The sequence below is a fragment of the Mizuhopecten yessoensis genome, unplaced genomic scaffold, assembly GCF_002113885.1.
Source record: "Mizuhopecten yessoensis strain PY_sf001 unplaced genomic scaffold, ASM211388v2 scaffold8103, whole genome shotgun sequence".
In the NCBI taxonomy this organism is placed as follows: Eukaryota; Metazoa; Mollusca; class Bivalvia; order Pectinida; family Pectinidae; genus Mizuhopecten; species Mizuhopecten yessoensis.
In genome coordinates this window covers 391725-417180 of record NW_018407380.1, presented here as the reverse complement: position 1 = coordinate 417180, position 25456 = coordinate 391725, and the positions used below count along the sequence as shown (strand labels likewise).

Sequence of the window (25456 nt, the reverse complement as noted above, 5' to 3'; positions counted from 1 at the left end):
CCTGTACGTTAATTATAGTCCTGATTAGAGATCAACTATACGTTTGTTAAAGTCCGGATTATGGATCACCCGTAAGATGGTTACAGTCCAGATTATAGACCACTTGTACGTTGGTTATAATTCAGATTATAGATCAACTGTACTTACAGTCCGAATTATAGATCATCTGTACAGGGGCTACTGTCGGGACTATAGATACTCTATACGGTAGTAACAGTACGGATTACAAATTCCCTGTACGGTTGTATAGGTATAGATCAACTGTACGGTGGTTACTGTCCGGATTATAGATCACCTGTACGGTGGTTACAGTCCGGATTATAGATCAACTGGACGGTGGTTACTGTCCGGATTATAGATCATCTGTACGTTGGTTACAGTCCCGATTATAGATCAGCTTTACGGTGGTTACATTCCGGATTATAGATCACCTGTAAGGTGGTTACAGTCCGGATTATAGATCAACTGGACGGTGGTTACTGTCCGGATTATAGATCATCTGTACGTTGGTTACAGTCCAGATTATAGATCAGCTTTACGGTGGTTACATTCCGGATTATAGATCACCTGTAAGGTGGTTACAGTCCGGATTATAGATCAACTGGACGGTGGTTACTGTCCGGATTATAGATCATCTGTACGTTGGTTACAGTCCCGATTATAGATCAGCTTTACGGTGGTTACATTCCGGATTATAGATCACCTGTAAGGTGGTTACAGTCCGGATTATAGATCAACTGGACGGTGGTTACTGTCCGGATTATAGATCATCTGTACGTTGCTTACAGTCCAGATTATAGATCAGCTTTACGGTGGTTACATTCCGGATTATAGATCACCTGTAAGGTGGTTACAGTCCGGATTATAGATCAACTGTGCGGTGGTTACTGTCCGGATTATAGATCGCCTATACGGTAGTTACTGTCTGGATTATAGACCACCTGTATGGTGGTTACTGTCCGGATTATAGATCATCTGTACGTTGCTTACAGTCCAGATTATAGATCAGCTTTACGGTGGTTACATTCCGGATTATAGATCACCTGTACGGTGGTTACAGTCCGGATTATAGATTACCTGTACGGTAGTTACAGTCCGGATTATAGATTACCTGTACGATGGCTCATCGAACAAAAACCTGTCATTTGAGATTGATATTCGAACATTTGTGCTGTTCTACGGGCATCTATAACATAAGGTAGGGTTAATACCCGTTTGTATGTTAAAGCCGTGTGAAAGGACACGTTTTGTCGTAAACCATGAACGGTTCTAATGATGTGCCCTGGTTCACTGGACTGAAAAGGTGTCGCCATTTTAGACTGGTAATGCAGCACGTGCCAAGCTGATACATCTATATATCGGTAGTAAAGTCATCGCTAATTCCCTTCCGTATGGAAAGTCATGGGGCATTGATATGTTTTATAAAACATATCAAAAGGCGGCATAAGAGTTTCAATGTTATGCCCTGATAATTTGTACATTTCGATTGACATTGGAGATCGTGCCTAGTTAGCATGTTTAGCCTGGGTATCGATTATATTATTTTTGAGTAAATGCCTTGGACATCGACAAGTTCAAGTATAAATGTTAAAAATGGAGAGAAAAAACTGTTCTAACAACGTCGTTAGAGTTTAGTTATTTTATCCAGCTTAATCTTCCGCTGAAAAAATATTGAATAAGTAACCACATTTGATACCTTTACAAAACTACATAATTATATATTACTCTCATTTTTGTTTATAGATGTTTAAATATGTTTGGCAGTTCTTCTACACATGTGCCAATGACGTCAAGAATCGTCATATTGTTCTCGTCATCAAAAGATGTTTTTTTCAATAAAGGTCGAAATTACCGTAGTCGAATACCAATAGTTGTCGCTTAAAATATTGCTGTCAAAACACAAGCTGGTAAACACAAACTTTCACTCAGTTTGCATTCTCAACTAGGCTTTAAAACAGACCATCATGTAGGGGATCACTATGATTATTTTATGCAATATCATTTTCTTGAAAGACTGCTGCAATGAGAGGCATGTAGAACGTACCGTAAAGTAATTTAAAACCAGACACATAATCACTAGTTAAAACATATCTATCTAAAAATTGAAAAAGTCGAACAAGGAAAATATTTACTGCCCCATATATGAAAATCAAATTCAAGCCATATACAAGTTTCTGTTCTTAACCCTATATGCTAAAGATAACAATAAACAAAGAAGTAAGAATAATCAAACAGGTCGCTTAAGTTCAGGGGCGTATAGTCAGGGACATCGGTCTGTTTTTCCGTAGCGTACCTTCAATACATTTTCCGTAGCGTATCTTCAATAAATGAAATATAAATATTCTAAATATAGCAGTATCATAAACGAAAAACATTATTTGATTTTGTCAAACCTTACTTGTAAAAGAAATACTAAAAAGTGAGTGTCAACTCAGAGATGAAACCCTTATTTGTTATCTGCATGCCGATAACGTAACACTACCAATCTTTTTTTTTATAATTGTAAATCGCAAAGAAGCTCCGAAAAAAAATACAAAAAGAAAACGCTCCTCGTGTTACATGTAATGCGTGGGTTCAAAGTTTACAAAACTTTAGTCTTTTTACCTAATTTTCAAAAGTCGAAATTAAGTGAGTTATATGGAGCACTGTAACTGGATATACATATTGACCCCTACCCGTCACATAGGTATGGTGCTGCAGCAGTATACTTCCAAGATGCATCGAAGTGGAGAAACTGTCAGCAAACACGTGGTAGGTGGGTCGAATTATTGGCCTCTGTATATGGACCTTTGCAGAACGTACCCTGAAGCTGACTCACAGAGTATCCTAAACTTAATTCCGTACTTCGCGGCCTTGAAGGGAATGTACTCACGCATCACACTATGGCCTTTTGTGCTCACCAAGGATTCATCAACACACAATTCCCTCCTCGGTATGATGAAGCGCAGGCACGGTCTGTTGACGAAGTTAAGTAGAGGACGGAATCTGGCGGCATCATCATCATCATCATCTTTCTGAACATATTTTACTCGAGAGACGTTGATTTCGTTAATATTCACAACAGCTGGATGTATTTCTACAGCGACGTGACGTTACGTCATTTTATCTAGCACTATCTGTTTCTTAGAATTCTTACCGCGATGAGTGGCCAAATACATTTTTTTCGTCAAAATTTAAAATTGGGTCTATGTGAATGACGTCAAAGTATAAAACGTATTCTAACTTGTTTGATTAAACGTGATATCTCAATGACAGTTACACGGATAATAGTATAATTAATTTAATTATCATAAACTTGTCCGTGATATTGGAAGTTTTTGCATGTGCGATACTGCGTATTGACTGTGCATAGTCGATATCGCGGACTGACCATGTCCGACGGGTATGCGTCATATCTGCCTGGCATGCGCCATATGTATCCACTATACGAGCCTTATCGACCCGACATGCGCTATATTTACCCGGCACGCATCTTATCGACGCGACATGCGCCATATCCGTTCAACTTCCTGCCCAATACTTTTCAGGAGTATCATTAGACAGTGGGTGAAACAAACTAGTAGTGTACACACTGCGTATCCATCTGTTTTTGTTACACTGTTCATTGCATTTTATTTTAGAGTATAGAATGTGATGATATAAAAAAAAATGATATAAATCTGATGTGCGTTCTAGAAATAAAGAAACACGTGTTTATCAAGATATATCAATCAATCTTGTATGCTCAAGTGGTATGACTATTTTGTTCAAAGAGGAGCGCATGAAGGACATTTTATTCGAGTTATACATGTACAGTAAGCATATGACTTCTTCAATTAAGAGAGTAGGATATACATGTGTTATAAATACTGTGCTGCACTGAAAGCGCACACATACGCACGCGGACCTATTCACATTGAGTAAAGATTCTTTGTATAAAACAGATCACAATGTGTACCAATGCATAGTCTGTAATTTACTTAGACGACACTGTACTCTCTTCCAGCCATTCAAAAATGTAAAATATAAAAATAAAAGAATATTTTAAACAAGAAATAACTTTATAGACTATAAAGCGTCAGAAAACAGTATAAAATAATGAAATTTAAGGGTTTTCAATGACCTGTGTTCATTTTAATGCTTATCACGCTTTCGGTCATTTTCAAGGGCTTTTCAAAGACATATCTAATTTAAGGTTTTTCAAGACCTGTGTGACCACTGTTTTTAAAACAGAATTAGGTACCTGAACTCAAACTATTTCATGATTTATGAAGAATGAATAGTTTATGTAAACTATTACCTGTTGGTGTGCCGAAATATTTCCTTCATCAGTGTCTCGGGAAAAGGAACCATAAAATATGAAAATGGCCGAGTATCCCTGGGTGGCACATGAAGAAGCCTAGGAGCTTCGTTAAAGCCAGGACCCCTGTCGGGTTCAGGTGGAAACATCCGCACCCATGGAACGGCAATTACTACGGGTGCTTTCGAAACAATAATGAAGTCACTTTGACTAAAGATGACGTCAAAATTACGTTCTCTTTACTTCATCCTTTTTCGCGATGAAGGACGTCATGTAACTCAACGTCATAATTTTGATAGCAATCAAGATGAGGTGACATATGATATAGAAACATTCAACAATTGTCATTGTTATATTGTACTTTATGATGACCTCTTGTTGCGCACAATAGTGTGCCTGAGTGATTATAAAAATCTCTGAAAATCTTAAAATCTCAAACAAAATAAACAACAAACTCTATTTATATAGAATCGGCCCCATCGGCCCCCTGGCACTCTGAAATACATGTGATCGGCCTTCATCGGCCCCCTGGCACTTAATTTGAGTTTTTATTCAAGAGGTTAAAGTCGTTTATTAAAACAAACATTCATTAAAATATCTTAGCTTGTCTGCTTGTCCTACCCTATACGTCTTGTTAAGCGTCGTTTTTTACATAATATAACAAGAGGCCCAGAGGCCTGTATCGCTCACATGTTTATTTTGTTACATGAAACTGAAATATAGGTAACTTCAGACCAAATTTAGTAACTAGAACACAGGACATTTTAACATCTCTTAAACAGTTCTTAATATACTGTTGTTTGAATTTTTGAATTTTAAAGCTTTTAACCCACGCTGACATTTGACTCCGGCTAACACTTACAGTTTACCTTTGGCCTCCTTACTGTAATAAAGAAAACGATGCACACAGCTGGTCTACATAACATACACAGGTTCATGACTCTAGACCAAAGAATAAAAAGAGTAACTGTAGTGCAAAAAGTAACCAATAATAAAACATTCCTTGTGTTGTTATAATGATGTTGTCGAACACCACATCGAAATCGGTCGACCGGTAACCAAGTTACGACCTGTGTTCCATATGCTCATCAAGCATACCGCGCGCCGCTTAAAGTTGTGCACACTTATCGGTGACGTTTCAACGGGAACACAAGAAAAACCGGCGTCATGCCGAATAACGTTACCTACGTATCGACCTCAGCAAGCGACGAAGACTCTGTTGATTTATACATGTCTGACATGCCAAACGAGGAAACTTCAGCGGCCGACCACGAGCCAGAGATCCAAGCCATACGACTTGGAAGCAACGTACGATTGGTTGTTTGAAGTTTGTTACCTATTTGACCACTGTGATCTTGAAATTAGATCAATGTCATTTTAATGAGTAAACGTTATGGCACTCTATCCCAGGTACTTAGTGGCCAAATATCATGAACCTGGGCCTTATGGAACTTGAGAAGAAGATTGTTAAAGCTTTTAACCCATGTTGACCTTTGACCCCTGACTAGCACTTAAAGTTGACCTTTGACTTCATGACTGTTATTACAAAAAAAGATTCGCACTGCTGGTTTACAAAACATGCCACAGTGTTATGACTCTAGTCCAAATGGTTCTTAGGATATTGTTTTTTGAATTTTTTAACATATTTGACCCCTGTGGCATTGAAAGTAGGTCAAGGTCATTTAATGGGAAAACTTCAAAGTACTCCATTCCAGGGCTGAGTTTTACTAAGCAACTTAAGTTACGATTTTATCGTAACCTTAAGTTACGTTAAATCTCCATCTTACTAAACTTCGTATCTTAAGTTACGCATACAAAACCATCGTAACTTACGACAGCTTAGGGGCTACCCTAACTTACGATTTTGTCTAAAGTTATGAACTTTCTTAATTTTCGCCTAATTAATCAAATTGAGATATTTAGCGCTACATGTTTCTTTGGCGGGTCATCCTTCAGCTTGTGAACGACATCAAATATCACTCCAACCCAGCCCATATTAAAGTACTTCTCAAGCTCTTGATTTACATTTCTTCTCTGCACCCTTGGAATATGTCATAAAAAAACCGGATGGTTCAGTTAAATCGTTTACAATTGTAGTTAGTTCTAGGCATACAAGCAAACAGTACAATTGCTAGAATCTTTGACGAATATGGGGTGTCATGCCCAAATCAAAGTCGGCCTATTGTATCGTATATCAAAAACATCACAGGTGAAAAAGGATTCCATAACAGTTTCTAGACTAGTCAACCCAGATGTTCCGTAAGGAGGCGCGTACAAGGCCTTCCGTGTTTTTTTTTTATAAATATCGGGAGAGGAACATTATGTATTACAAATATGGCATACGCCCGACTGTCCAATCAGAGCCGAGAAGGGGAGGGCCAAATACATGTACCTGTATACATGACTTTTAGGTACTGAATAATTGACAGTCGGGAGGAGCAATAACTATGCTCCAGTGAGTTCCCAGTATTCAGGACAGAAATATACCAGATACTGCATTAAACGGAAAACCCTCAACCATTGATCAAGATACCTGGTAGACGTAAGTGTTATATATATAACGGGTATGTTGCACTCCGACCAATTTTCATATAACGATTTTACTCGCCTTGTACTTTGTGTGGCATATGTATTTTAAGGTTTTATTTATATATTTTCCAAGAAAAAAAAACTTGCACATAATGATTCAAGTTCGTGATACTACTTCCAAACTTTATTCGAGCAGTATCAAGTATTCCGTCTTTGCGTATTGCAGAGTTATCTTCTCTTGAGAGCAGGTATTGATTGTTACGTCATTGGTTTGTGAGAGTAACGTCATCAATTTTTGAGAAAACGACGTAATTTTCTCACACAAACCAATGACGTAACAATCAATATCTGCTCTCAAGAGAAGACAACTCTGCAATACGCAAAGACGGAATATGTGGATACAAATTACATATATCATGTGTTTTACAAATTGTAGCTCTGTGTGTGAAATATGAAGGGGTGAATGAAAGTGTCATCTGCAAGTAGGTTCTTCACAGTTAACAGTGGAAACCGTCGAAGATGTTATAAATGACCAGGTCAAAATGTGGTCAGAAGGATCCTCCGTAACGGCACAGGACGAGTCCCGCTTAGGAACATCTACAGTTTACAGTAAGGTGGAGAAGTTCATCCTCCAAGATGTGTCAAACATCCTGTCCACCATTGCAGACAAAAGCAGCAGACTTATTGGATGCATGACAACCAACCTAGCGGAAAGTTGGATGCATATCCGTTCCAAATTCGATGGTGGCAAAGTATATAATTTATGTAATAGAGGATCGTGGCATGGAAGGTGTTATGGGGGTGGACTACGTATGAATCTAGGGCCACAATGGTCTCCAAAAGTGTGGAAAATATCAAATGCAACTGAACCTGGCAAAAAATTCACCAGTTTGTATGAAAAAATGGAAAAACTGCACTTCAACACAACTGTTCACAAATCAAAGCCAGAAACAAAGACAAAAAGATGGAAGAGAAAGATGAGTAGCGTTGCACAGTCCAACACAAAGAAAGCCCGACTATCATATGGACCTGAAGCTTTAGATGTGTCCGATGATGTGATACCTTCAGAATTGGATGATCTTCAGAACACTTTCATTGAAACAAACATCAACTTAACCTGTGGTAAGATAAAGGAAATTGAGAAGGCAACACTCCATCAGTCTCAGTCTGGCTTGTGGCTTGATGAAAGAAGAAAGAGATTAACAGCATCCAATTTTGGCCCTATCGTTCGTCAAAATCCTGCTTTACCTGTCTTAAGTATAGTCCGAAAACATCTCTACAATAAATTTCAAGGAAATCGTTATACAAAAACTTGATTACTTCAGGAACACAACACTTTAGAAGAATATTAATTAAAAGATTTAAAGATGGTAAAGTTTGTGTCAGTAATGGAGAGGTTGGATTGGTGGAAGTGAAGAATGTCCTTTACAACAAAGCATTGACATTATATCAAGCTGCAGAAAGTCAGAAGCAATTCTGTATAGAAGTTGAAGGGGGCAAACTATCCCTACGAGAAAAACATGACTATTTCTTCCAATGCCATGGGTTGTTGAATGTGTGCGACTATCCTTGGATAGATTTGGTTGTCCGAACATGTGATCCTTATCAACTACGTATACATATCCAGAGAATTCATCGGAACAAGGAATTTTGGGAAGAAACATGCTCCCTAAACTTACAGGTTTCTATCATAAGGTTCTGCTCCCTGAATTTGAGGTTTTTGAAGTAAAACCAATTTTCATGATGTAATACTTACCATAACTTTAGTATGCATATACAATACCTACACCCATCTTTGTAGCCTAAAAACAAAAGATTCAAATATCTCTACCTCCCTACCGTGACGTAACCTATATCTCGATGACAGAGCCACGGAGTGATCTCCCTTCCTCAAACCCCCTTTTATAGAGCCTAAAGGCAGCCAGGATGAGGAGGCAAGGGGAGGAATACAGGGTGGGACTCCATAAAGTTATGGTAAGTATTACATCATGAAAATTGGTTTTACTTCAAAAACCTCAATTTCATTTCAGTAATAATTACCATAACTTTAGTATGCGAATTCGTCTTACCGTAGTGGAGGCTTCGAATCCAGGCAGACCAGGCTGACGGAACAAACTCGAGACATGCTCAAGGTAGGGAAAAGGTTCAAGGAACCCCCCTAATAAAGCCCCGAAAGTAATTAAAAAATGGAAAACCTCCCCGTGAAACGAGCAGGTGTACCACCGTGGTGCCTGATAGCATACTATTTAAAATCACTGAATTACTGTGGAGGAACAGCCACAGACTGTGCAACCACCACCGGTCCAAGGGAATACAATCCATCAGAATGAGAGGCCAAGGACCGGAGATAAAAATCCGTGAAGGTAGTCTGTCCGCGCCAGAAAGCTGCGGACATGACCTCCTGAAAGGGGGACCCATTGAGGAGGGCCCATGACGCAGCAAGGGCCCTGATCTCATGAGCTCTCACCTTATACAACGCCCGAACCTGATCATCCGAGTGGTCGTAACCGTACTTGATGACCTGACAGATCCATCTAGACACTGACTGAGAAGAGATATCCTGTTGACCCTGCTTAATGGGCAAAAACAGACGAGATCGAGGACCTCGCCCCCCCCTGGTTTTATCGAGGTAAAACCTAAGCGCCCGACAGGGACAGAGCAACCTATCCCGTTCCTCAGCTCCAACGAAGGCAGTCAAAGACGGAATCTTAATCGGATCGGGCGAGAAGCCAGGAACCTGATTCTTAGCCATAAAGGCAGGATCAGTGAGAAGGGTAACGGCAGAGTAATTCCTGGACCATCGGAGGCAAGAGGGGTGAGAAGACAAGGCATGAATCTCACTCCTCCTTCGACCTGAGGCCAGGGCAACAAGGAATACCACCTTGTAAGTAACAAACTTCAAGGAGGCAGACGCTAAAGGCTCATAAGGTGCCCGCATCAGCGATTCGAGCACCAGTGGCAAATTCCACTGCGGAGCCAACTGCCGGACCCTAGGCCTGTCCAACCCAAACCCCCTAATCAAGGCAGAAAGAGAGGAGGACGAGCCTACCTCCGACCTACCATGAACAGAGAGAACACTAGCAATGGCCGTGCGATAACCAGCGATAGTGCCAGGGGCAAGATTGCGGTCCCTAAACAGCCAAAGAAGGAAGTCCGCAATCACCTGGACAGTAGCCTTGATCGGATCAACCTTCCTGCCGACACACCAATCACAGTAAATCTTCCATCGTGACTGGTAGACGGCAGATGAGGAAGCCCTAATTGATCGAGCGATGCGATCTGACACGTCCCTAGAAAAGCCCGCCTGAGCGAGGCCTCCTGAGATAGCTTCCACGCGTGAAGGTGGAGGATCTCCGGACGAGAGTGCATCGTCCTGGAACGAGGCTGGCGAAGGAGGTTCGCTCTGAGAGGAAGAGCCAGGGGCTCTTCCACCAGAAGCGACAAAAGCTCCGGAAACCAAGGCTGCCTCGGCCACAGGGGCGCTATCAGGAGGAGGGAACACTGATGCTCCCGAAACTTCTGCAGCACCCTGCCCACCATGTTGAAGGGTGGGAATGCATATGCATGCATTCCCTCCCAATCCAGAGACAGAGCGTCCACGGCCCAAGCCCTTGGATCTGGTACCGGAGAGACAAACGTTGGCAACTGATTGTTCAGTGAAGTGGCGAACAGGTCTATGTGAGGCCTGTCCCACACCTGACAAATTCCCACGAAAATCGAGGGATTCAGTTGCCACTCTGTCAAAACCGGCTGGCGGCGCCTGGAAAGAGTATCCGCCAGAACATTCAACCTGCCTGGCAGATGCTTGACACAAATTGTCAACTGCATTTCCTGACATAGAAGCAGAATGCGGATAGCGAGGGCACACAGGGTGTGAGACCTGGTTCCCCCCTGTCTCTCCAGATACGCGACAACCGTAGTGTTGTCCGTAGCCACACAAACCACCTTGGAATGCAGGATCTCCCGAAAAGACTGCAGAGCCAACAGAACAGCCCTCATCTCGAGCACATTGCTGTGCTCCGAGAGCTGTTCCCCAGACCACTCCCCCGACTGGCAACGCCCGTCGAGATAAGCTCCCCACCCTGTCATGGATGCATCCGTGTACAGGGTCATAGTGGGAACTGGCTTGGACAAAGGAACCCCTCGGAGAACATTGTCCTGATGAGTCCACCAGCGTGCGTACTCCTTGACCGACTGGTTCAGAGGAAGCAAGGCTTCCCAATCCCTTGAAGAAGGGACCCAGTTGGCAAGGAGAAACATCTGGAGAGGCCTGATGTGAAGTCTCCCTAAGGGGACCACATCGGCCAGGGCGTTGAGATATCCCAGAAAACTGAGAAACCAACGTACCTGGACTTGAGACCGGCCGATAAAGGTCAGAGCAAAAGCCCTGGCCTTCTCGAACTTCTCCATCGGTGGAAGGGCGATGCCCTGAACCGTATTGAAACGGTTCCCCAGAAAAACAAAATCCTGAGATGGGGAAACCTCCGACTTTTCTCTGGAAGGAATGAAGCCGACCTTGAGTAAGAGTTTCAGAACCAACCGGGTGACCTGTACCAGAGACTCTCTCACTAGGTGGAGCATGAGGGAGTCGTCGAAATAGATGTGAACATCTATTCCTCGAGAGTGCAGGAATCCCACGACCACCTGCAGCAGCTTGGTGAAAACCAAAGGTGCAGTCGTGAGCCCGAACGGCATGGCCCGGAACTGGAAGACCTTTCCGTTGCAAGTAAAACGGAGGTACTTCCGTGCCGACTTCTTGATGGGGATGTGGAAGTAGGCGTCCTTTAGATCTACTGAAGTCGCCCACATTCCCTCTCTCACGGAGGCGATAATACCCCGAGGAGTCTCCATCTTGAAGTGAGGAGAATCTACGTGCTTGTTGAAGGCACTTAGATCTATGATGGGACGCCACGCCCCGGACTTCTTCCGAACCAGAAACATTCTGGAGTAGAACCCGGGAGTGCATCCCGACATAGGAACCTCCTCGACCGCGCCCTTGGAAAGCATGGTCCTTACTTCCTCCTGGAGCGCCAGAGCCTTTTCCGGATCCCCCGGTGGAGGAAAAAAGATTGGCTCTGACGCTAAGGGCGGATCCCGCACTAGCGGAATGCCTAACCCCTCCTTGATCACAGACAAGGTCCATGCGTCTTCCGTAATTTCCTTCCACTCTGGAAGGAAAGCAGAAAGACGACCCCCCACAGGAAGATCTGGTCGAGGCAGATCGAGACCTTGCCAGGCAAGAGAATCGTCTGCTGACCCGAAGCCTAATCCTGCGGGAGAAGGACCTAAGCTTGAGCCGAGAGGACTGCATTCCTCCCGGCCAAACTCGTCGTCTGACACGACCAAGGAGGGAAGAAAAGAGTCAGGAACCCTTCTTCTTACCCCCAGGAGGGTTCTTACCCTTCTTACCCTTCCATTTGTTGCCCTTGAAGGGAGGCTTATACTTGGGCTGCGCAGAGGACTGCGAAGCCGAAGGTTTAGCCTTCTTCTTAGGAGGCGCTGACCCCTGCGAGGTACTGGCCTTCTCAGCCTGAATCCTCTTCACCAGAAGTGCAGAGGCGACCGAGTCCTCCTTCAAATCCTTCTGAACAGAAGGAAGGGCCCCTCCAAAAAGAGTGGACCCTGAGAAGGGGGCAGTCAACAGTCTGGAACGGTAAGGCTCATCGACCGGGCGATTTTTCAAAACTGAAAACCGCCTAGCCAACAAGACATTGACGAGGGATGACACCTGTAAAGCTGCCAGCGCTCTCAATGCCCCGTTCAGGGCAGAGGTCACTCTGTCCTGGATGTCGGCCTGCTCTGTCTCGGTAATCCGACCCTCAGGCAAGTCGGATACCCTATATAGACAAACCGTCAAGTAGTCTATATACGACAGAATCTGGATGGAGAGACGCAGCAGTCTCTCCATCTTGTGGTGTTCTTTGGGACCGAACACCACCTGGTCCACCGATTTACCGGGCCAAGCTGCAAGTTCCCTCGATTCCAGCTTAGCTGGTTGAGGGGCAAGCAGACCATCATGTGTGGCATAGTCAGTGGCGTGCACCTCTGACAAATCGCCAACACTGAGCTGCAACCCAGCATACCCAGGACTACGGGTTGAAGAAGAATTCTTCCCTAAAACCCGAGACTGGGCGGTGGCCAGAGCTGAAGACACAATGGTGCCTTCTGGCAGAGAGCGGTCCGACCGAGCGGACACCCGAGGAGCCACCAAAGAACCCAAAAGGGTGGTGGACTCGGGGACAGATGATGCCGAAGGTGGTGGGCAAACCTCCTCCCCAAGAATCCGGGAAACGTCAGCCCTAAGGCCCCGCATACCGGATAACACATGCTGGGCCTCAACCTCAGCAGCCTCAGGGTCTCCCTCATCCTGGAAGTCCTCCTCTGAGGGCAAGCCCTCCTGAGGACTGTCGTCAGACGACTCGGAAAGACCAGCGTCTATATCCGAACAACCAGGTGAAAGATGAACAACATCATTGTCCTCTGCCATACCCGCGCCCTCAACGTCCATAGCCTCCACACCATCCAGACCAGAAGCCTGGGGCGGAGGAAATGGGCCAGCCAGAGGGGCCAACCCGAGAGAAGGCTCCCCGTACCGGCGTTTAGGTGCAGTGCGCCTAACGGCCGTGGCTGTAGGTTTAGGCTTAGTAGCCAAAACCCTACCCTTGGACCCAGAGACCAACGAGCCTGCCCGAGAGGCAGAAGTCCTAAAGGTCCGACACACCTTCTTAGGACCGGCCGATAAGGCCCCCGAAGTAGCAGAAAGTTGGGGGGGGTCAACAGAACTGCTAACACGTCTCCGCGAGGGAGAGACCAAACCCCAAGGATTCCATGACGGAAATGCCATGGGGTTAAACCCATATCCCGGAGGATAGGGGAAAGGTCCCGCGGGCTGGGAGTGACCCCAGAACTGGCCAAACTGGCCTGCCTGAGACTGGGGCTGGCCAACTTGCCCAAAGGGCGAAGGTGGACCGCCACTCCCTCCAGGTGGAAACCCGGACATGTACGGGCTAAGCCCGTAACTGCCGGGATGCTGTCGCAACCCAAAACCATCCGCAGGCTGGTAAGGGCGGCCCAAGGATGGTTGCCCGCAGGCACCCGTATACCCTAAGCCAGGGGAAAACGGAGGCCGGAAACCGGCCCCCTGTCCAGCAAACCCAACCCCTGGGGGGAAACCCCCCAGGTTCCCAGAAGAATGAAACTCGGGACCGGACCTAATAGGACCGGGTCCGGGTAACTGACCGGGAGGGTATGCCTGACCAGCATTGATGCCGGGATTAGTGAGCTGCGCGTCACTAATCCCGGTAGACACAGACAATCCCGAAAGAAAGTCTGTTGTCACACCAGGACCTGAACCCGAAAGAACAGGCCCGGCACCAAGACTGTCCCCAACGACCGCACCACCTGGAATGCCGGGATCACTGACAGAGTCAGTGACCGGCGGCCGGTAGTCCCTACCCGAAGGCAAGCGCGAAAGCTTACGGGCGTTCCCGGCCAATTCGACCCTTGGCTGTGCCAAGCCAGGGTCAGGCTGCCCCTCCCCTACTCCAGGGAGTTCCTGGACAGGAAGGGCCACCCCCTGCTCACGAGAGGGACTTGCCGAAGCAAGACCCCCCGAGACAGGAACAGAGACAGTACCACCAGACCCCAGAGAGCTGGTGGCACGACCCCTACCTCTCTGCTTCCCTCGCTTACCGGAAGAAACAGACGAATCTGTCTTACGGTAAGTTGAGGGTAGCTTTGGAACAATGAAGTCCTTGCCCTGAGATTTTGACTGTGAACAAAGTTCACAAGGCGAAACCTCACTGCAAGGACGACACCTGGGACAGGCATCATGAGGGTCCCGTTCCACAAAGAAATGGGAACACCCATGAGCACTACCTCGTCGCTGTCCCGACCGAGACATACCCTCCAAAGCGAACGTAAACAAAAAATTTACAAGCAGATAAAACGGGAAAATAAGGATAAAATACGATAGTACAAAGTACGCAACGTAGAAAGAATTTCACCCGTAATATAAATCAGAAAACGGTTAAAATAAATAACGTTTGCCGAAACAAACAACCGTCACCGAAATAAACAGAGGTCGGAAATTAACCCACGATAATGGCGGACCGTGGCACACCACCGGCACACGTGGAGTAAAATAACCGGCCGTAAAAGGCACAAAAATAATTTTCAACAACAATTAGTTATATCAATAAGGGCAGATGGGTAAAAGGCACACAAACTGCGCAAAAATATGAGTTGACACTCAAACCAAACCGACAAAACAAAGTTTTGAATTGGAGCAAGCTCCGTGCGTCAGCATGCAGCAGGCGCCATAAAAGGAAGAGGAAGGGAGATCACTCCGTGGCTCTGTCATCGAGATATAGGTTACGTCACGGTAGGGAGGTAGGGATATTTGAATCTTTTGTTTTTGGGCTACAAAGATGGGTGTAGGTATTGTATATGCATACTAAAGTTATGGTAATTATTACTGAAATGAAATAACACTTTAATTAAGAGAGGGAAAAAGTCCAGGAATAAGAGAACCAGGTATTTGGTGAGTTTATACATTAAAATGGTATATAACAGGATAACATGTTGAATGTTAACAGTCATCTGTAAAACTCTGTACTGGTTAAATCCATTACATGACTAGGGTCCGTACAGACCTTGATAAGGGCTTAGTTTTGAGAGGGGTGCTTAGAAAGAGGGGTGCTTAGTTTTTACATGGAGTGGTTGAAAAATGCTTGTGATTATTGTTTTCCTGTACATGTAAGTATGTCTCCATTTTAATTACAATATTTAAACAAAGTAATTAAAAATAACAATGGGGAAATGTGTATTCACTGATTACTTGTTAATATTAATTATTACACTTATTTAATTTCTAAAATAATGAAGTGGTTTTAAAGCGCATCCCTCCTTTTTCTAGTATTTTTTTCTGTACGAACCCTGCTTTAATATGATTAATATGTATAAATATTCTTTCAAATGTTAAAACTTTTTTTTTTTTTTCAATTTTGATCCTGACATTTACATCCTTGTTATTTCAGTATGTTGATTTAACAAGCAAGAAGCAACAACTACAAGTAGATGTAAAACACCAACAGACGATGAATTTGACTCTACAGGAAGACAGAATGCAGCCAACAGAAACAGACCAGCTCTAAGGTACATTGTAACAGTAAAATAGTATATTGACACCCTAAAAATTGTTAACATTATTTATAAAAATCTGTAAAATCTACAATAGAAACATATGCATCCTAACTCCTGTATCCAGGTATAATTTTCATAAAGCACTTATTCATTTTCAGTGTTAAACTGCTAATAGACAATATATTAGCAATATGAATAACATACATACCGATGAGAATTTTAGAGCTAAAAACTTATGACCGCATAAAGTCTTCGTGTGAGAATGTGACCCCTTCAGGTATCCCTGACATAGATGTATTACATAGTGGACAGTCACCCGGTTCACATTCCACCGAGAGTGTAAACAATACATATAGCACCCGTACAGGTCACACGTCACTAGACAGAGACTCCCACTTTTTAAAAAAAACATAGAGGCAGTGATGTTGTGATAGCAGTTTTAGTTTGTTTCATATATATTTTACCTGGTTTTTACCTGTGTTCTCCCACATTACCTGTATCATGTATACAGTACTGTCATATACATGTAGCTTTGATATAATCTATTTTTATCATTTTTAGACATTCTTTTCGTATCATATACCATTTTCATCAGCTAGATCATACAAAACAGTAACATGAAATCCACAAATATTTTATATATTTTATATACTTAATAGTACATGTATATATATAGATGATAATGCTTTGATTTTTTTTTTAATTTAAATTTAAATTGATTTAATTTAGGATGAAGCAAATTCATATTTGAGCATTATTTTCAGAGAATCTTTTTACCAATAAATGCGTCTTCAGTCTAATTATTAATAACTTAGTATCACCCATTAGATTATTTTCCCCTAAAACATAATCATTAGTTATGTTTCTATTTGATAACCCCATATGGCTTGGAAACACTGATATTTCTAGTTGATAATAATGGATCTTAACACCTGACGCCGACACTCTCTTCTGTGATGGAACGTTTTACATTTGCCCGACTCAGTTTCAGCAGATCTACACCGTCCTCGCCAGGTTTGGAGACCAGATTTACCCACTTGTATACAGTCTACTTCCCAGCAAGAGCCAGGCAACATACGAAAGATTATTTACACTACTCAAGACAAAGATTCAACCTCCAACTCAATCCCACCACCGTTTTCCTGGACTTTGAGGCTGCTGTCCAGAACGCCATCCGCGCAGGGTTTCCAGCTGTGAGTTTGAAGGGCTTCTTATTCCAATATACACATTGTATTTGGAGGAAAGTCCAGCAGACCGGACTTCAACAACTCTACGGCAGCAACGAAGATGTCTGACAACTTGTACGGCGTACCGCTGTACTACCCCTTGTTCCGTTAGACCATGTAGAAGATGCCTGGTTCAATGCGCTGGAGGACATAGACGATGCTGATGTATCACAGGACACCACTCCACTTACATATTACGTTATGACACAGTGGATTGACCGAGATCAACAGCTCTGGAACCAATTTGAGACCGAGGGACCCAAAACAACCAACAACATAGAGGAATGGCACAGAAAACTGAAGAAGAAAGTGGAACACGCCCACTCCAACATCTACAGCATCATCCGCGTCCTCCAGGAAATACAAGCCAGCAACGATATAACGCGCATCCAACACGCAGCAGGAGGACAACTCAGACCAAGAGCAAAACGCTACCGTAACATCGACAGCCGCCGTAACCAACTAACGGAACGCTTGGAGAATGGTTCAACAGATGTAATCCAGTACGCCGACACAGCATTCCATCTTTGTCATTTAGAGTGACATTGTGATAAATGTGCTTGTTATGGAATTTTTATTTCGTGCTTTGCTAGGATTTCTTAAAATTATGGACTTATCTGTGTTTTTTATTGACTTTCCAATATTTCACCTTTAATAAGTTAGTGCTATTATATTAGTTTTATATCATGTATCTTTGTGCATGTGTGTATTCTATGAATATGATTGATTAGATCAACCAGCGCTGAGTATTCCATGTGTACATGTAATTAATTCATTTTATTTATTTTCATTCCCAGCTTTGCATCTGTTTTTGCATATTTAATAATGTAATACATTATCTCTGTCTTTACTGATTATATTTGTCATAAATTGCTTGCTAAATTTAGTTGGTTTTATGAAATATATATATAACATATATGTGAATAGTAAAAATGTGTAAAATTGATTTAATATGAAATTAATACAGGCAGGTTTTCAGATAATGTATTTTGATGTGTTTTTTATTGAGAAATAACTGGAATTTTGTATATATTTATTCATAATTCCAGTAAATATTACGAAAACCAGGAAATATATTTGTTAAATATTTCTATAACTAACACAGTATTTCCTATTGGTGAACAGGTAAATACTGGTAAATAATCTACCTGTACTTTACCAGAACAGACTATAATGACACCTCTATTGTTGTCCAGTGTTGATATAATTCCTTTGATCAGAAAAAAGTGGGAGAAAGGAGAACAAACCGTTTCGTCTGATCGTCGGTCTCCGGAACGATATGATGGACAGGTTAGATTACATGGCATACAAACACACGGAAGAAATAAAAGTGTAAAACAAGGAAATTAGCACCCTAAGAACAGAAGTAACGAACAGGAATGAGATCATTATGAGGCAACAAAATGGAAAGATAAAAGAACATGAAACGAAAAAGCTGAGAAAAGAAACTAGTATGTTGAAATCGGACATAACGGACACCACTAAGACACAGACAAAGCGAAATGTAACTGACAACAATGACTCAATTACTAAGGAACTAAATGTAAAGGTAGCAGAGAACATTGAGCTTGGAACAATCGAATGGGATAATAAGGGTTGGCAACAGTGAACATGATGGTATAACAACAGAGAACAATAACACTTTAACCACAGACAGTTCCTCCGATGTTATCAATAACAGTACACTCTCAAACCCAGACATCGGCACAACGGACAGCTATCCTGACCGGGTGAAAAAAGGTGGTATCACGTCCCGTCGTAATAGCCCGGTCCCCCAGACGAGTCCACGGGAAAACAGGAAGACTAACACGCGCAAGGAACCAGACGAACAATCGAAATACGTGTTTCAGGGTGTTCAACGCAAGAAACGCACAAAACGTATACTAATGTTAAGAATTAAGGCTAACGGTTCATACAAAGGTGGTCGAAGAATCCGTTATTGGATATGCGGCCGACAATGACATTACGGTCACAAATGTACGCATTTTGAAATGCTGGGACAATTACAAAGAGCCTACATATATGGCGAGAATTAATGTTACAGAGAACGACTATGATGTAGCCATACAAAATGAATTCTGGCCGCCAGGTGTGCTAGTCCGCGAGTGGTTTGACCGATTCGACCAGGACGGACAACGCTCATCTGTAACAGCAAACCAACAAAACGATCGGGAATGGACGGGTATACAGGATGACAACTACTGGAAAGCAGGATTCGCGAGTGAAAGCGGCAACAACTACGATAGATATCAAGATGACTGGCTCAATGATTAAGTGTGTATCATACCTTATTGCTGTGTTTGTTCTTATCATTCTAGCTGCCATGATATTACAGAGCTGGAATATACGCGGTGTTATGTTTGGTACACCTTATTTATGTGAAACACTTAGTAATTCTGATATCAGTTTTCTTAGCAGAACACTGGTTAATGCCGGAGCAATTGGGCTTCCTTGATAGTATCGACAACGATTTCAAATATATCGGGAGATGTGGCGACAGGGTAGCAATAGAACCTGAAAATAGGAAAGGTCGTGGTTTTGGAGGGGTTGCTATGCTATGGCGTAAACATCTTAAGGTAACGCCTCTACTTCAAGATGGCAACGATAGGGTAATTGGTGTATATGTTAATATTGGAAATATGTCGTATTATATTATTGGTGTACTGATGCCGTCCACTCATTTACCTCTATGTGATAATAAAGATACCATGTGATATGTATGATAAATATGTTGAAAATGGATCAGTAATAGTAATAGTAATGGGAGACTTTAACGCTCATTTATCAAAAGAATTTGGTAGTAAAAACAGTGCTGAAGCTAACGAGAGAGGGCGAATTCTGCAGCAGTTTATGCGAGATCGATCTCTGATATCTGCTAATTCCCAAAACTGGTCTGATGGGCCAAATTACACTTACGTTTCTGGTGACGGTGGTAGGGTGTCTATGATTGATCATGTTCTGGTGCCGATATCTAAAATTGATCTTGTCGAATCGTGTCGTATATGCGATGACCAGTTTCTTAACGTGTCTGATCATCGACCTATACAACTAACATTACGCGTACAACTTTCTAAGCGTCATACTATAACTCCTGACTATTCTGTAAACTGGAAGAAGGTGACCGAGATGCACATCAATAAGTATAAACAATCACTTGACGCGATGATTGAAAATACATCTTTACAGTCAAGTGACATCGAAAATATAGTGAATTTGTTTAATAATGCAGCGAAATTAACGCTGCCTATTAAACAATATAAGCATTACTTAAAACCGTATTGGAATTCTCGTCAAGTTAAATCACTGCCTGCTAGGATGAGAACTCTCAGGTTGTTGTGGATAAGTGAAGGTCGACCCAGAGGTTTCGAGTTCGAATCTTATTCGGATTATAAGTCTGCTAAGAGAAGTTTTCGCAATGAACTAAATATAGCTCGGGAAGACTATGAGCGTGAACAATTTGCGGAATTAGAGTCATTAGCAGAGATAGATATTGGTACGTTTTACCAGGCCGTACGACGGAAGAGGTCAATAGGGAAAAATTCACATTCATGTGAACTTTTAGTAAACGGGAAAATCACGCGTGATTCGGATATTCTGAGAGAAGCGTGGTACGATCACTTTAGTAGACTAGCATGTCCCCTAAGTCAACCACACTTTGATGATAGCTTTAAGATCTATATTGAGAATGCCGCACGTAACATGCATATAGAAAGTTATAACAACTCTGATGGTATATGTGATCATCCAGTATCTTTGCCAGAAGTGAAGCGCGCTATTTCTAATATGAACTGTGGCAAAGCGGGGGGACATGATGGATTAGTATTAGAACATATAAAATATGCTAGTAACACTATGATGGAGATAATTGTACATATGTTTAATAACATTATCGAAAGCGAAAGCTATCCAGAACATTTTAAATATGGTATTGTGATAACTTTATTCAAGGGAGGGAAACGAGATAGATTATTAATGGATAATTACAGGGATATAACGTTAACACCCGTTTTACAGAAAATTTTAGAAAAGGTTCTGTTCTTTAGAGTTATAAAGAAATGCAATGAAATTAATTTCCCTCACAAATTGCAACAGGGGTTTAGAGAACAATGCGGTAGCATTACGGCTGCTTTCATTGTGAAAGAATCTATCTCTTATTATATAAAGAAGAGATCGAAATTATATGCAGCTTTTCTCGACAATCAAAAAGCGTTCAACACTGTATGGATCAAAGGGCTAATGTGTAAAGTGTATAAATTGGGATTCAATGGCAAATTTTGGAGAATTTTATGGAACTCGTTTATTGATGTTAAAGCATCAGTGCTTTTAGAAGGCAAGAGAAGTAAGACGTACACTATAGGACAGGGGGTAGGTCAAGGTGCATTTTCTCTGCTTTACATGATAGACGACCTTGCTAGTGAGTAAGACAATCAAGGTCTTGGACTTACGATAAAAGATATACACGTACCATGCGTGTTATTAGCGGACGACACATTAGTATTGTCAGCCTCTATAGGGCTACTTCAAAAAGAATTAGATATAGTATATACATACTCTACTCGTTGGCGTCTCAACTATAACTCCACAAAGGACTATAATGGTTAAATTTAATATAGAGTCATTTATCAATGACTACGTTCCTAATATATTCGTACCACCGATGTTATGCTGGAAACGTTTCATTAATAGATTTATATATGATTTTTATTACATAAGGTGGACAGATAAACTAAATACACGTGATGAACATAAGAGATATACCGCTATCCATAGTGATCCGGGAAAAAATCCATTATTGCAACTAAGCACTAAACAAAATTTCTCAACAACATGTATGGGATCTAGTAGAGTTATTTAAATACTCAATATCTTGTGAGAATGAATTGGTTATATGTAAGATATGTGAGAAAACAAGTAAAGATATTGTGTTTATACTTAAGCCGTGATAAAATGATGGATGGTGTTGTAAATGCTATAGAAGTATTGGCATATGTACAGTTTTCAGAACTTAAGCATTGAAGACCAGTGCAGCATTTTACTTGGCGATCATTCACATGTATATTTGACTGATATAGAGTGGGAAACACTAATGATAAATATGGCTGGAAAAATCAAAGGAATGGTATGTGAGATGGAGAGTTTTCTATAATTAACCTATCGATGTATATATAAGTGTACACGTATATATGTAAAAGATGTATGAGGAATAGGTACTGTAGTGAACATTTTGTATTATGAATTATATAATGCAATTATATGAATGTCAAATACGTCATTATTTAATACATTTACTTCTCAAAACTATGTTAATATAAATTAAGACACATTTTGTAAAACTGTTTTGACATATAAAATCTCCTAAAGGAGGAAGTAAAGAATGTCTGTCTGTCTGTCTGTCTGCTTACTACATATGTATGGTTGATATATGTAGTTTCCATTGAGATAAATCGCATTAACATGACGTCTTTGCAAAGATTCTAAAATGCAGACGTGAAGAGGTGAGTTTTTATGTCCCTCTTGAACTTGGCCAGGGTATTTGACTTCCTAATAGCAGATGGTAAGCTTTTCCACAACGTAGCCGAAACCCTCCCAAAGCATCTGTTTTCGTGGGTCACAGTACGAGATTTTGGGACACACAACAAAGATTCTGACTTCGACTTTAACGTAAGTTTGCCCGTCAGCAGTCGATATATAACGGGAGTCATGCTTATCGGAGAAGGCTTTAAATACCGAAACAACGGTTTGGAAGATGTGTGTTCTGAGGTAATGTGATAAATTAACTTCGAAAGGCTATAGACGAAGATCAATCAAACTTTAAACAAAATCACGGTTTCTTTTACTTTATACTTTTTTAAGAACAAACCGTGGAAGTGACAAAGAAACAACAAGGAGACTGATTGGCATAATCAAAACATTTATATTAATATAGAACAAGGAAATAACATACTGGTCAATGATATCATGAAGCTAATTACAGAAACACCTCGTAGTTTTGAACAACCTTAGCAGCCGTTATTTTGTTCGGATGTATTTGACACCAGAAATCATGATACTCTTTGGACACACAACATTCAACTCGAAATGTATCTAAACAGACGGAGAGAGCTGTGATATATAACTCACATATAGGTTAACGTACATGAAAAGCTAAAATAAACAGGGTTACGTCATAGACTAGTCAACTCATATCATCCGCTAGGAGGCGCGTACAGAGCTTTCGATTTTATCCGGAGCAGAACCCCTGAACTTTAAAGATGACAAGACAACATAACTTCTAATTCTCAGAACGTCAATCGGGGCCGTGAAGGGTGGGTAAAATACGTGTACAGGTAAGACTTTATGTTAAATCGACAAGCGTGACGAGCAATACCTTCGTTGAGTCCCGAGTTTCAATCGCTAAAAAGTCACTGATTTTGCACTTAACAGATTACACTCCAGGATCCAGACTGACGTGAGTGTTGAATATCATGATAGCGCAGATTATTTTAATACTTTGAACATTTCAATACGCTTTCTTTTATACTTAATATCGTTTTCTAATTTAAGCGCCAGATAACATTTCCCCTTATTTGTGTGTAGGAAGATTGTCACTTAGTCTTTGTAGATTAAACGTAGTATTACTGATTACCGCAGTATACGGTAATCAAATTTATTGAAGCCATTATGGAAGTTAAATGTTTGATAGCATAAGGTCACCAGAGTTGTCTTTCTTGATAAATCTGAAGTATAACAGGATGTTAGAGTTATCTTTCTTTGTATAGAAATCTACAGATAGTTTCCCATAATTCCATGTTATTGGGTGAATTTCCGGCATGTTTAGTCATATTTTGGGAGACAAGCCATGCACATGTGTGCACAACAAAAAATTTGAATCTTAGCGTCCAGTTTCTCTTTTACACACCAATGCCGAGAGGTAAGGGGTTAAGAAAGTGTGTCCCTGTCGCCGCCGCCAACAAAGCGAAAGGGAGGAAGGCGTGCTCCGATTGATAGCCAACCGGAGTCGGGAGAGGAACAATCCCATTACTGTGTTGGAGTTATTTGTTTAAGAATAATGGTCTTGAGATAAATGGTTTTGTATATATTATCAATGTGTTTGAAGTTGTTTACTTAAGTATACACACATGTATGTGTAGGACTATCCGGCTACTACTGTAGTAGTACGCTACATTTAAACTGTATACAATGCCTAACCTGTGACGTCTTATAAACACGAGGATTGGTTCACGCTTACACATATTCCGTTTGTTTTATTTACATTTTTCTGGATAAATCAATTAATTAATTGAAATGAATTACTTTGCTACCACATCTGTAATATGAATCTACAAAATAAGGAACATATATCTAGGAATCGATTACTTAACTTATGTTGTACCTTATAGTCGATCGTACGTAATGATTTAGGTAACGTGATGACGATCAGTAGTCTGTAGTCAAGAGGGCACAAAACATCTCCTGTAATTTACATTTGTGCATCATTAATGCACCTGAGTGTGAAAGTGAAGGACAGTGTAAGTTCTTTGATACCTCTCGTTAATAGAACTCAACAAATTCAGCCTCATTTTAATATTAAATCGACAAAGATGGGGTCAGTCATTCTTACAATTTCATGCTCATTCAATTTCATCTTGGATTTGACATGTCTTTCAAAAAACATGTATATTCGGAACGCCGCACGCCTTTTTTTTTTGGAGTAGAAAGCTCTCGTGACAAAAGAATGAAGACGCTTATTCAATTTTGTATGAAGATAAATATTTTTGTAAGAGTTTAAGACAAAGGTGGTGTTTTCAAGGTCGTTAATGAAAAATTAATGGGATAATCAGCCTTGCCGTAATACACTTGGGTGATCGACTTCACTATAAACTAAATGTAATGCCACGTATCGCTGATGTATGTTTACTATTCTTTTGAATACCGAATTTCCATACTAAGTTATTTAAACTAATCAAGAGATGGAAGGTGTTAATCAAATGGCTATTTTATGTTTTTCCTTCAGATGTCAATATCTATCACAAAAAATATGATATTTCAAGCAAACTCTTAAATACTGAATCAAATGCTGCATATAAATACCGTAGATTCGAAACATATCTACAGTATATATCCGTGAGCCATTCCTTAGTGGACAGTTATCAGTAAGCCATTCCTTAGTGGACTGTTATCAGTAAGCCATTCCTTTTGGTCGTCCCGCTTAGTGGAAAGTTATCAGTAAGCCATTCCTTTTGGTCGTCCCTATTAGTGGACAGTTATCAGTATGCCATTCCTTTTGGTTGTCCCGCTG

The 25456-nt window shown here is 41.4% G+C and overlaps 1 protein-coding gene across 2 annotated transcripts in view; it reads left to right on the top strand.

Moving 5' to 3' along the window:
- The first annotated feature begins 23402 nt into the window (after nt 1-23402).
- The window catches only part of LOC110454891 (thymidine phosphorylase-like), a 31115-nt gene continuing 29061 nt past the window's right edge, over nt 23403-25456 (top strand). For both annotated transcript variants that reach the window (XM_021504665.1, XM_021504666.1), the window contains exon 1: nt 23403-23504. The gene's annotated coding sequence lies outside the window, so the exon portion shown is untranslated. The remainder of the gene's footprint in view (nt 23505-25456) is intronic.